The sequence below is a fragment of the Halyomorpha halys genome, unplaced genomic scaffold (assembly GCF_000696795.3).
Source record: "Halyomorpha halys isolate HHAL.00 unplaced genomic scaffold, Hhal_1.1 Scaffold601.1, whole genome shotgun sequence".
Classification (NCBI taxonomy): Eukaryota; Metazoa; Arthropoda; class Insecta; order Hemiptera; family Pentatomidae; genus Halyomorpha; species Halyomorpha halys.
Genome location: NW_027112563.1, coordinates 631,922 through 644,113, shown reverse-complemented (window position 1 = coordinate 644,113; position 12,192 = coordinate 631,922).

The following is a 12,192-nucleotide window of genomic DNA, read 5'->3' as shown; positions in this document are numbered from 1 at the left end:
AAATATAATACATTTCATGTATTATATATGTATCATGTACTAATTTATTTTAATAAAGGGTACGAATAAAAAAGTTATATAAAAACTGATTACTTAGTAAAAAAAAAAAAGTATAATATAAGCAGAACACCTTCACTAAGATCAAATTTACCTTTTTTTTTGTATGAATGTTTCTTAAAATTTGTATAAACATTTTTAGAATAGTTCTTGTATATTTTTATCAGACTGAAATAAATCATGAATAGAGTAAAAAAAGTAGTTGAAGAAGAAATAAGAAAATGCAAATAAATATTTTTTAAATTATTTGAGCTTTCCTGGTCATGTAGTTTCTTAAAGTTTAAATGAATTAAGTTAAAGATATTTCGGATATGCACTTTAGACTTTACTTAACCGAGTTAAATATGAAGCATCGTTATAACATCTATCACGGAGGTGCAGCAGTTAAAAGAAAGAGCAATGATCACTCAAGAAAGAACTCTTAACTCACTTGGAACTTTGCACTTCCACTCTCTTACCTTTTCTTTAACCGTTTTTGATTCCTCTCCTGACTCAGCTCTTTCTTTACTACTTTTATAGTTTTCCAAGATCTTATTAGGGGTTGTTTGATGAAAAGGATTTGTCGCTGATAAAGAAAATTGGAGGGTTTCGGTAATTCACTTATTACTAACCTTTCTCCTACGTACTATCTATATCGAAGTCATCAATGATCAGAATGAAAATATGCAAATATATAGTTTGCGTCTAAACTAGTCTTAATATTCTTATTTCAAGATGATAGATTTAATCTACCAAGCATCTTTAACAGAACTATTTTTTTCCGATAACAAATATCATTGATTTGTTTGAATAATGGCACAGCTCGAAAAAAAATTTTGTTTTAATATTTTTACGAAATATTATTAATTTTTTATAGAAATTAATGAATGATAATTGTGCTAGCCAGAAAAAAAATCAATTTATGATAAACCTATATCATTACACAATAAATAAATTTGACATCAATTCATAGAATTATAAAATATATTTAATATATAATCTTTCCACTTCCTTCAGAATGGTTATTATTATTTAAATAAAATAACTTGTATCCAATTTAAGTTAAGTAATCTAACTGATCGTTACAAATATTGTTGTAATAACAAAGTATAATAGTGTTAAATTGTAAAAATAGTAATAAAGATTGTCCTTGATAATGGCCGAACTAGCCAAAACGTTGAACTTGTAAAGAAATAAAGAGTGTTTTGAGACTTAAATTTCATAAAAGTTATTTATTTCATTTAAATAATAAAAACAGATATATAGAGAAGTAAAATTTATGATGTCTTTACTTCGGCCTTGACAATTTTTTATGGTTAATTTTAATTTTTTATAGTAATTCTGTTATTTTTCGAATTTTCTTTAAATTTAGTATAATTTACAATGAAAATTTATCTTGATTAATGCGAATATGTTTTCTTAAAAATCAGCACATGTTGAAAAATATGTAGAATGTCTGCGCAATACATTTATTTTTAAAAAAAATAGTTCTACCAAGAGACACAAATATCTAATAAACAAAAAACTATAAGAACAGAATAAAGTTTGACGTCAATATTTAAATAAATGTTTTTATATCCCTCCTTTAAATTAACATTATGTAAGATGTGTCACATTCAAACAAGGCAACAAAATGTACAACTAGCACTATAGAAGGCCTAGGTAGAATGTGCTTATAAAATTGCTCAAAACTACAACTTAAATTAAGGATACTGAAAATACTTATCGCAATATCTTCAAACTCAAAGTGTGCAGTATGGTTCGCAAACAACTTAACAAATAACATTTCCAAGAGAACGTGAAGGCTAAATCTCTATACCACAACTAAGGTGGAGTTGGAGATGCCTCAAACAGTTTCTTCCACAAAGGAACGTCAAGACGTGTATTAACGATATTGGATAGGATGTTATCCTTTTAATGGAACTTTCATCGAACTCTTATAAACCTTCAAATAATTTTGTTCCTTTGTTGTCTGTTAAGGTTACACATTCAATTCGATAATATTATATGTACATTTTTTATTCCTAACCCCTAAAACAAAATAATAAGGCAATATGTACATATATAAAGCAATATAAATGTCTTGTTTTTTATTGTTTCCTCTTTCTGAAGCAGAGCCACATTTTAAGGAATTTCCGTTTGTGGTAAAAAATATCTGAAATTCGATTTAAATAAAATTAATAAAAATGCTGGGGCGGGTTTTATGTTTCTGAATCATTTAAAAACTATTTTAACTCTAAAGAAAAACTAAAAACCTAATTTCGTATCTCTGTCACTTTATTACAAGATCCCAAGAAGAGAAAAAAGGCAGTTATATCATCCCTTATTTTTATTACTTCCATGAAAACTAAGTATAATTACTATTCGAAATCGAGTCTGCTAAGTATATGTAGGGGAATAAAAACGTTATTGAGCTATAGACATAGAGCTCCTATTTTTTTTTTTCTCTACTTAGCAGACTCATCAATTTTGACTAGTAACTGTACATAGTTTTCTCTAAAGTAATCACATTCGGTGTGAAATAACTGCCTTTTATAACTTCGGCTCTAAACAACTGAATGCATTTTTTTATGAAATGTTGCTTTTTAAAATTTTATATCTCGGGAACATATTTTACAGCTATTTTAATAGCTACATTAGCACTCATATTTTAGTTAATGTACTCTACTTCAAATGATGTCCTCTAGATTTTCTAGTGTTGTTGGCAGTTTTAAAGATATAGATATAGCTCCGAATGAAGAATTAATGTTTTGGAATAGCCACCATTTTGCATTCCCCCTCACTATACTTGGCAGACTCTTCAATTTAGGATTACTACCCTAAATTATAATTTAAGTTAAACTAATAAACACAGTTTTCATCCAAGTCATAAAAATTGGGGTGAAATAACTGGGTTTTTTTTCTCCCCGGCTCCTGTACTACTTGCAGTACTGATTCCTGTTCTCTCTTTACTCCAAGGAGATCCATCGCACTGAATCCAACGTTGGCTTCGACGAGGAGATTGGTCATTAATTGGAATGTGCTGGGATCTCTTGAGCTCTGCTCTACCCCTCACACGTGGGGAATAGAGTGGGCACAGGGATCCTCAGGTCGATTGTGTAAATATTGTATATATTATTTTATCATTATGTTATTTTATTTATTTATTTTTCATACAGATAGTTTGATTATGTTCATCTTGCCTATTCTTTTGTTTGTATATATTTTAAGAGAGTTTTTTTTTTTCATTCATTTATTTTTTTTAGTATGTATGAGATCATTCATCACTATTACCTATTGCCCACAACTGTGTTGTAATATCTATCAATAAATAAATCTATCAATTCAAAAAAAAAAAAAAATGTAGCGAATCGAAAAATTTTATATGACGTCGTCTGATGAACTATAGAACTGTTGGGAAATCAAATAGTGTGTGGAGACCCAGTGGCTTCTTCTTCCACACCGTTGTTCGCACAAACCCTGAGCTTCGAATCATGAAAACGCTGATGTAGCCGCTGGTAGCGTTGGTCTCAGGATATTGTAATAGACCTGGGTCTCTAGCTGTAGTGAGAGAGGCGGGGAAATGTCGAGGTGATCAAGATGGATCTTCTCACCGTTCTCGTCTTCTAGTAGCGGTGATCGAGATGACTACCTAAAAGGTTTGATGGTTAAACTAGGAATCGGTGTGAAGAAATAGTAGTTATAATATATAATAGTAGTTATAATATATAATGGATCCCAACGGTGACGGTGCTCTTGCTAATGAGCATTCAAGCATGAAAGAGGAAAAAGAAGTTCCAAACGAACCTGCAACACCATGAAATTTATTTGACTATATAATGCTTAAGATCCCATAAAATTATTGATGCTTGTTATCACACCGTAACAGACTTATTAATAAGAAATAAGTTAAATATTTTAAACAGTTATATAGCTTAAAAATATTTTGGAACCGAATTTCAATTACTTTAAAGTCTTAAAATTCATATCTAAATTAAGATATAAAATGAGACAATCTCAAACACGGGTCAATGAATCAGAGTCAGTCTTTTATTAAAACATGAGCTTCAGGAATAAATTATATCAAATCCTTCTTCCAGGTGACTTGCACCCTCACCCTACTCAGGAATATGAAATTCCGCGGTTACATTTTAACGCCCTTCTCTCCTTCTGTGAAATCGGTTTAAGGGTGGATAAATTTAAAATATTCAGGACTTAACTCTTCACTGAATACTCAAGGGCTTAAGAAATATTGAAGAAATCAAGATACCAAGTTAAAAAAATTAAAGGAACCAGATGCTGACTTCTTTGTTGAGAGTTTGAAGGTAAGCTTCAAGTGTCTAAAGGGAATTAAATTAGAAAATTATATTCATTTTTGAAATGTCTAATTAGCGCATTTTTAATATACTAGGAATATTAATCATCTTTCTTGTCTGTTAAGTTATTATAATGGCAAGGTACAATGGAAAGGTGGTAGAAACATTATTTTAACAAATATTATAATAAATTAAATGAAAAATAATTCTCAAGCTATAGCTCATGAAAAAAAATTGTTTAAAAACAGTTATCGTCAACATTTCAGTTCGACATATCGCGTAGGTTCCTAAACATGGCTTCAAAGATCCTAGAGCAAGGCTGCTTTGTAGTCATTTTTTCTTTTACTTGCCTATATATGGGATATAATGTATTACATGTACATAAGGGAAAGAATATATGTGTAAGGAAAAGGTAATGCGAACGTGTAACCTGGTCCCAAACCAAATAACAATCTCGCAAACCGAAAGGTCGTGTGAAATTGAAATTAAATATTTAAGTGTGTTAAATAAATGTCAGGGATGTGACAACAATTTTTTCGATAAATTCGACTAATTGGAAGTGCCACTTTATGAGACCGATTTTGCACTTTTTAATTTTCAATTTTTTTTTAAAACGGCTCCAATATTATCCGGTCTTTAAAATCAGGTAAGTCTTATAATTATCGCAATAAGCTAAAATAGGAATTTTTCTTGGCTACAGTCAAATAATACTCTTTTGTTTATAATTTTATAATAACATTCCCTTGCCATTAGACATTTTTTTTTTCGAAAATCACAAAACTAGCGATAACTTTAGAATGAGCCTACCAGTCTGCACAAAACTTGGGAAAATATGTAGGGTGGTATGTGAAATTTGTGTGATGCGGGCACTACGCTGGATTTGTTTCTTAAAGGCTAACAGTTATGTTTTTGCAACATCAAAGTCATAAATCTCGGTTATTTTCCTACTCTTATTTGAATAAAAGGCGTTGTACAATTGTAAATTACATTTTAAATTTTTAAAATGTTATTTTTTTAAACTCTTTATTTCACCTAATTAAAATTAAAAGATATTTTTATAAACGCTTTTCCTTAATTTTACTGAACCTCAGATTATTCAGCCACCATATTGAGACTTTATGATGGATAAAGTCTCAATATTTAGATTGAGATTTAAATCTAATGGATTTGCGTTATTTTAAGCATTTATTTATTTTATCTTTTTTTCACAGATGTAAAAAACATTTCGGTAAGATTTGAAGTTTTCAACTTAAAATACCTGTGAACATCAGCCTTAATCTTTATGTACATATTACATAGGGGAACATAAATTTACCTTCATCCTACGAATAATTTTTACTAAGCTATTTTAGAGTATTTAGGTACAATCTGCCTAATACTTATTCATGTTTATGCAAGTGCTAGTACCGTTGCTTTTATGAGAAAAAGAAATTTTTAGAATTTCAGTGGTCCCTGCCATTATAAAAAAATTAAGGTGATGAAAGAAAAAGTATCTCGCAGAAACTCTTTTTAGAATAATAAACTTGATTAATAATTACATTATGAAAATCGAATTAATATAAAAACTTAATTGTAACATTCTCTTTAGTATTTTTATAATTAGATTAAATTTATTTGTCGCTTGATAAGCATTTATAAAATTAAACGAGCTCTTTATTTAAAGCAATAAAGAAATATACTTTTTTTTTTTTAAATAAAAATTTAAATTATTTATTTTTACTAATATGTGTACATTTCCCATTAAAACAAGAGATTATTTCTAGGATTACAGCTATAAAAATAATTTATCCAGGATAAAAAGCTGCGGTAATGACTCATAATTGCCGCGGATATAGAGGTTCTCCTGGAGGCCATTAAGAGATTTTTTTTATTTAATGCACCATTAAAAACCTCTGAAAATTAATGGAAGAAAGCTTATACTAACAATCATCACAGCTCGGTGAACAATTATTTTTATGCTTTTCAGCTACACCTGGTATAATTAATACTCAACAGATAATTACCGACGTAACAATCCAATTTCCGTGAAAAAGGAACGGGTGGGGACCCGGTTTATTCTCATCATCTTTTAGGGTGACTAGATATCAGTTCAATTTCCTAAATTTTACTTAAACCTGTAGTAAAAAAAGGGCATTCTTGGAATATGTGGCTGTGAGTGTAAGATTACAATGTTGGCAACTTGTAGTGACTACTTGCTGACCAAACATGAAACAGTCAAATTAGTATGTTCTATTCTCAATCTGATTATTACAACCTCATCATCAGAACGACTTGACGCTGTCAATGGATTTTTTATGATTTTTAATTTACTGGATGGTGTTTCGTTCCACTTGGATTGCGAACATCCTGATTTTTTATTTATGAGAGGACATGTTCTGCGAAGATGTTCAGAAGAATAATGTTATAATATAATTTCGACAATAAATATGGATGAAAAAAATATTTTAGAAACAAATTTGATTGTTATAGCTCGTATAGTATTCATTAATACATCTGTAGCGAGAGGGAGCAAGCGGTTTAGCTAGAACTCAACATAGCGCTGCACCTCGACCCTCATCGAAGATCTCAAATTTACAAATTACCTCATCTTGTAAAAGACATATTGTAATTTTTTCCGGCCTGGGACGTCGACTTTTTTCATTGCGTGGCGGTCCCACAAAATGAAGAACTTTGACCCCCAACCATGGTTAGGCAGTATAGGACTCCAATGGGAGTCTTGGCCGAAAAAAAAAAAATTGTAATTTTTATATATTATTAATTTCTGTATATAACAATTAACAATGTCAATAGAATGATTAATAAACGATACCAAAACAATGCACGAAACTATCACAAGTAGACATGTACCGACCGCTTCTCGGTCACAGCCTCACGGACTAGGCCCATAAATAAGGGGCTCTAAATCCCCTCTTTGATCCTCTGATCCACAACCTTACCCAGGCCTAGTCATAGCACTGGTGACGTACATACACTCTACTTGAGATAGAGAAGTTCATTGTCAATCGATTCTCACAAGAGTTGTTTTAATGTACGACTACCTAAGATGATGGTCTATCTTCTCTCCAGCAATCTTAGTCCGTCACTTCATCTCGGCAACTAGAGCTGCACTTAACCTTATCAGCTTACTGGTCCATCCGCTTCATCTCGGCAACTAGAACTGTTACTCTACCTCAGACTCTCTCTTACCTAGACCTCCTCTACCTGCGTCAGTGCCCAGAGCTCATCCTCCCACGGCCGTTCCTAACTTACTATTTAATGCGCCTTGTCGAGGGCCTTCTGTAAAGTAGATATTAGGCTGGAGAACCGCCTAAGATTTATACAAACCTCGACACATCCAATACCAAAAGAAAGCGACAGTTGGTGTTAATACATTTAGTTCAGACGCACTACTTCTTTAAGTCACGTTTCATCTCCCTACCATCATAATAATAAAAAATTAAAGAGGTTTAAGAACAAATGGTATCATTGTATGGTATCATCATCAGTACACAGGTATATGGTTTTCTGATTTTGGGGATTTTAAGATGGGGGACCCTTTCAATTATGCAAAAGTGACAAAGATCGTAATCTAGTAACAAAACAAACTGCTTGTATTGGTGCCACGTAGAAAGAAAAGGGCGAATCATAACTGATTGAAGGGCTAATCCCGTACCATTGGGACCTGAAGGATCCTCCCGCCTGCCCTCATTCAGTTACAAGCCCTAGACAAGAGATATCCAGCTAAACAGGCAGCGAGTGTGGCACTGAGGGCACTCAGCCTGGAGGACGGCAATCAGCAGCCGAACATCCGAGAACAGGTGACCCATCTCAATATGGTGTTCCAGCAAGTAAGAGCATTTTTATCTGTTATTTATACAACATGGTGACCCATCACTCTCATCAATTCCACATAGACATTTTAACTTCCCAACCATCTAAATTCATTTAATCTCACCAACAAGACTATATATCATTTCGCCCTCCCCCTTCCACAATTTATTATCTTTCTCTCAATATATTCTGTAATTTCAATCTCTCTTTTAACTTCAAATCAAATCCCTTATGATATGGAATACTTCAATTTGGTTCCAGGCATTACTCCCCTAGAAACTAGATGAGGACTGCCTGATCAAAACATTTAGAAACCCTGACTTGATCATTTTTTAAGGTTTCTTATTATCCTAAAAAATATGGGGGGGGGGATAGACAGAAGGGAGAGTAATAGCATGGTCAATATAAATCACACAATCCATAACATATTTTTAAGAAAAGTACCAGTAAAATTATAGCAATCATAAAATTCTTTTCATTCTGAAAGGTGATGGCTGGTCCTAAACCCTAAAAAGTATTAATATAATCCCATCTCGTAGGGTTTAAGCCGATTTAACAATCAGGATGGAACAACAATAATGGTCCGGCCTCCACAGCTAAATTCGAACAGTTTTAACAAAAAAAAAACTTTTAAACTAAAGATATTAAATAATTTAATTTGTATGAATATCTATGATAAAACTTTTATTAGAAACATTATTAATTTCAATTATATACTCCAATTAAAATTAAGTAAAAATTATATTTTACCCAACGCCTAGCGGACGATTTGCTCCGGTGTTCCACGGGGTTTAGTAAGCGCGCCAATGCATAACATATACCCACGATTGAAGGAAGGTTATTAAATACGCTTGATATTAAAAAAAATTCACAATTCCTAGCAGTTTTAACAGTTAACCTTCTTATATATCATAACAAGTATAGTTCGTATCTTAGTTCGTGATTGTAAACTATTGTTTCAATTTGGTCTTGTTATAAACTTGCTTAACACGTATAAAATGCACTTAGCAGTTTCCATTTCTATAACAACTTTGGGGAAGATGTTTCAGTAATACACTATTTTAGAAGATTTCTTATTTCGTCTTGTACATTATGATCTAGATCTCTACTGAAAATTCCAAAACTCAGTTATGATAATAATCCTAGATTTGAAATGTTAAAATTGCGTTCATGATGGTCTCTTGAAGATAAGTCATAGAATATAATAAAAATATAAATGTTTTCGGCTTGTGCCAAATTTTTATAACAATAAATTATGTTACTCCACGCATTTTAAATACATTTCTGGTTATTAAACGTGTGAAAACTTCTATTTTAATTTCCAAATACAGAGAAATTCATGAGCCTTATTATCTTTTTTATTTATTTATTTTTTTTATCAATGAAATGAATATTTCCTTGAATTTTGATTAATTTTCTATTTGAAAACACAAACTCAAAGCACTCCGTTTTGGAAAAATGTTAACCATTTAGAATATATGTTAAAAAAGTAGAGTTTAACTCTTGTTGAAGATATAACCACCACTTTTTTTGCTTTTTTTATTAAAATTACGTGACAGAACTTCTGTAAACCAACCTTATTGGATATAGATGTAATCAATTAATCGATTTTTCTTTTTAAAAATTCTTTGATAGTGGTTTTTATCATTATTCTTTCACAACATATATCCTTTCCCCTAACAATTCAATATTTCAGAAATAATCATTATTATAACGGTAATATATTTCTTCTAACCGCTTCTAACCTACTTCATCACATATAGCCTCAAGAGAGAACTGATAAAGTGACCCATAAAGATGAGATATTGGTCCTAGTATATTAAGTTGATATACAGAACCTTTAATGAGCAGAGAGCTGAGCTGAAGTGGAAAATGATAACTTATCACGCACTCAATCTTAAATAAAGCATTTTCCGGATGAAGCACTCGCAATAATGAATACACTTTTTAAAAACACTCATCAAGTGCAATCTTTGCAATTGCTGCAAAAAAACTAGAATGTTTTTTTAGTTTGTAAATAAAACAAAAGTATGCCGACTAAAACGACGCAGTTATAGCATACAACTTTAAGTATAAATCAAAAATTTCATAACTAAAATTGTTATAAACCTTTCCGATAGAATCGTATTTTAATCACCTAAATAGATGTTTCTCCTTCCCCAGAACGAATTTAAAAAACTAAACATTTTTTTTTTAATTTATACTATAGTCCAATTCTTTAAAGAGCAAGTTCGTGTTCTTTTGTTAAACTAATATGGTGATCAAACATACTATCGTCATTCATAAAATTTATTTCATTGAGTTTTATAATTAACTAAATTATTAAATAGATATTACTGTTTAAAATAAATTAATTTTGAATTAGGATTGTTATTCTACGTAGTTAGTAGAAAATACATATATTCCTATCAAAACATTAAAAAAATAAGATGATTTTAGATTTTATAGTATTGTAGTGCTCCCAGAACAAAGACTTTACCTTCTCTATTATCTATATCTATTATTTTTATTTTCTCTTCAAGTTAAATTCATAAATATAATTACTTTAGGAATTATATGAATTATTAATTTAATGTTCTCAAAAATAACTGACAGTTAATGATGTAAGAATGAGACCGTTCAAAGGATATAAATGTACAAATTACCATTACATCATGAGCAAGACCTGGCTCATAACCATATAAATGAGTTTTATAAAATAACCAGATTATTTGAGATAAAAAATAGTCAATTTTGAATAATAATAACCACTTGATTTATGCTCATCCCTGAATTTCCAGAAAATTGGATTCATCCCATTATCTTCATTTCTATGAATCGTACAATGAATAATTTATTTTTTTACGGAGTGAAGTAAATTTTTTTTTAACTAATGTCAGACATATTTTAGCACTTTATAAAACCTACATTATATTTTTAGAAAATATAAAAAAAATATTCAAAATTTTGAATCTCTTCAGACTGTATGTATATATTCTTATTATTTTATTGTGAAGATAAATTATTTATGTTTGTTTAGATTTTTTTAATCATTTTCATCATTCATTTTTTTGCTTACAAATGGCTAGAAAATCGATAAAGATATTTTACTTAATAATTTTTATTTATTTTTTTATTTTATTTTGTGAAAAGCAATAATTTGTTCAATTTTTATTTTTACTATAATCGATTGTCTTTTTTTTATTAGCTCCTAGAGTCCATTGGACGAAATGAATGAATAAAATTATAAATCACCATAAAAAGTTAGATTGAAAATGGTGAGGAAAACCTGTAACTTAAAGGGGAAGTCTCTCTGTATAGATTTTAACAAATAGTATACGGAAAAAATTATAACATTTTATATTAATTTCTAAATATCATTCAGTCCAGTTGTGTAACTATAGTCATTAGTATTTCCAGAGTCAAATATTTCGAATCTAATGGGAAAAAGTGCTTATAAATTCGGCTAAGGCGCCCTCTGGATGTTCTCCTCGAGGCATATTTCACATTAGTTACGCTACTGCGCAAAGAAATTATTTTCCTCTGCTGTAGGAGTTTTCTTATCTCCAAATTTCCCCTTCCATAAATCGCTACCTCGCCTTGGTAGGTTTGTTAGAGACCACAAAAGCACCGAGGGGTTGAGCTGGTCGGATTAAGATGTTGTACGTAAGCAGCTTTAGTCACGGGCTTAAGTGCAGTGTGGTCTTAGAGGACGTGCTAGTTTGCTAGGATTGGTCCAAACAGTTGCAAACAGTATCCTAAAACGCCTAGCATAAATTATTGTTCAGAGATAGATTTCTGGATAATTTTTTTTTTTAATGAAATCCATTAAACACAGCATTAAATTCCTATTTTCATACCTCCTCGGTAAGGAAAGTTCTACATGTGTAAATACAGGAATCAATGTGTTTTTGAGCCCTAAAGAACAGGCCAAGACATTGGCCTTTCCGAAAATAGCATTATATTTAAGAAACAATCAAATATAGGAAGAACTAAATGCTTAAAACTCTTTAATTTATCATAACTTTTGTATGAGGACATCTCAGCTACCCTGACGAATACCTTTTATATA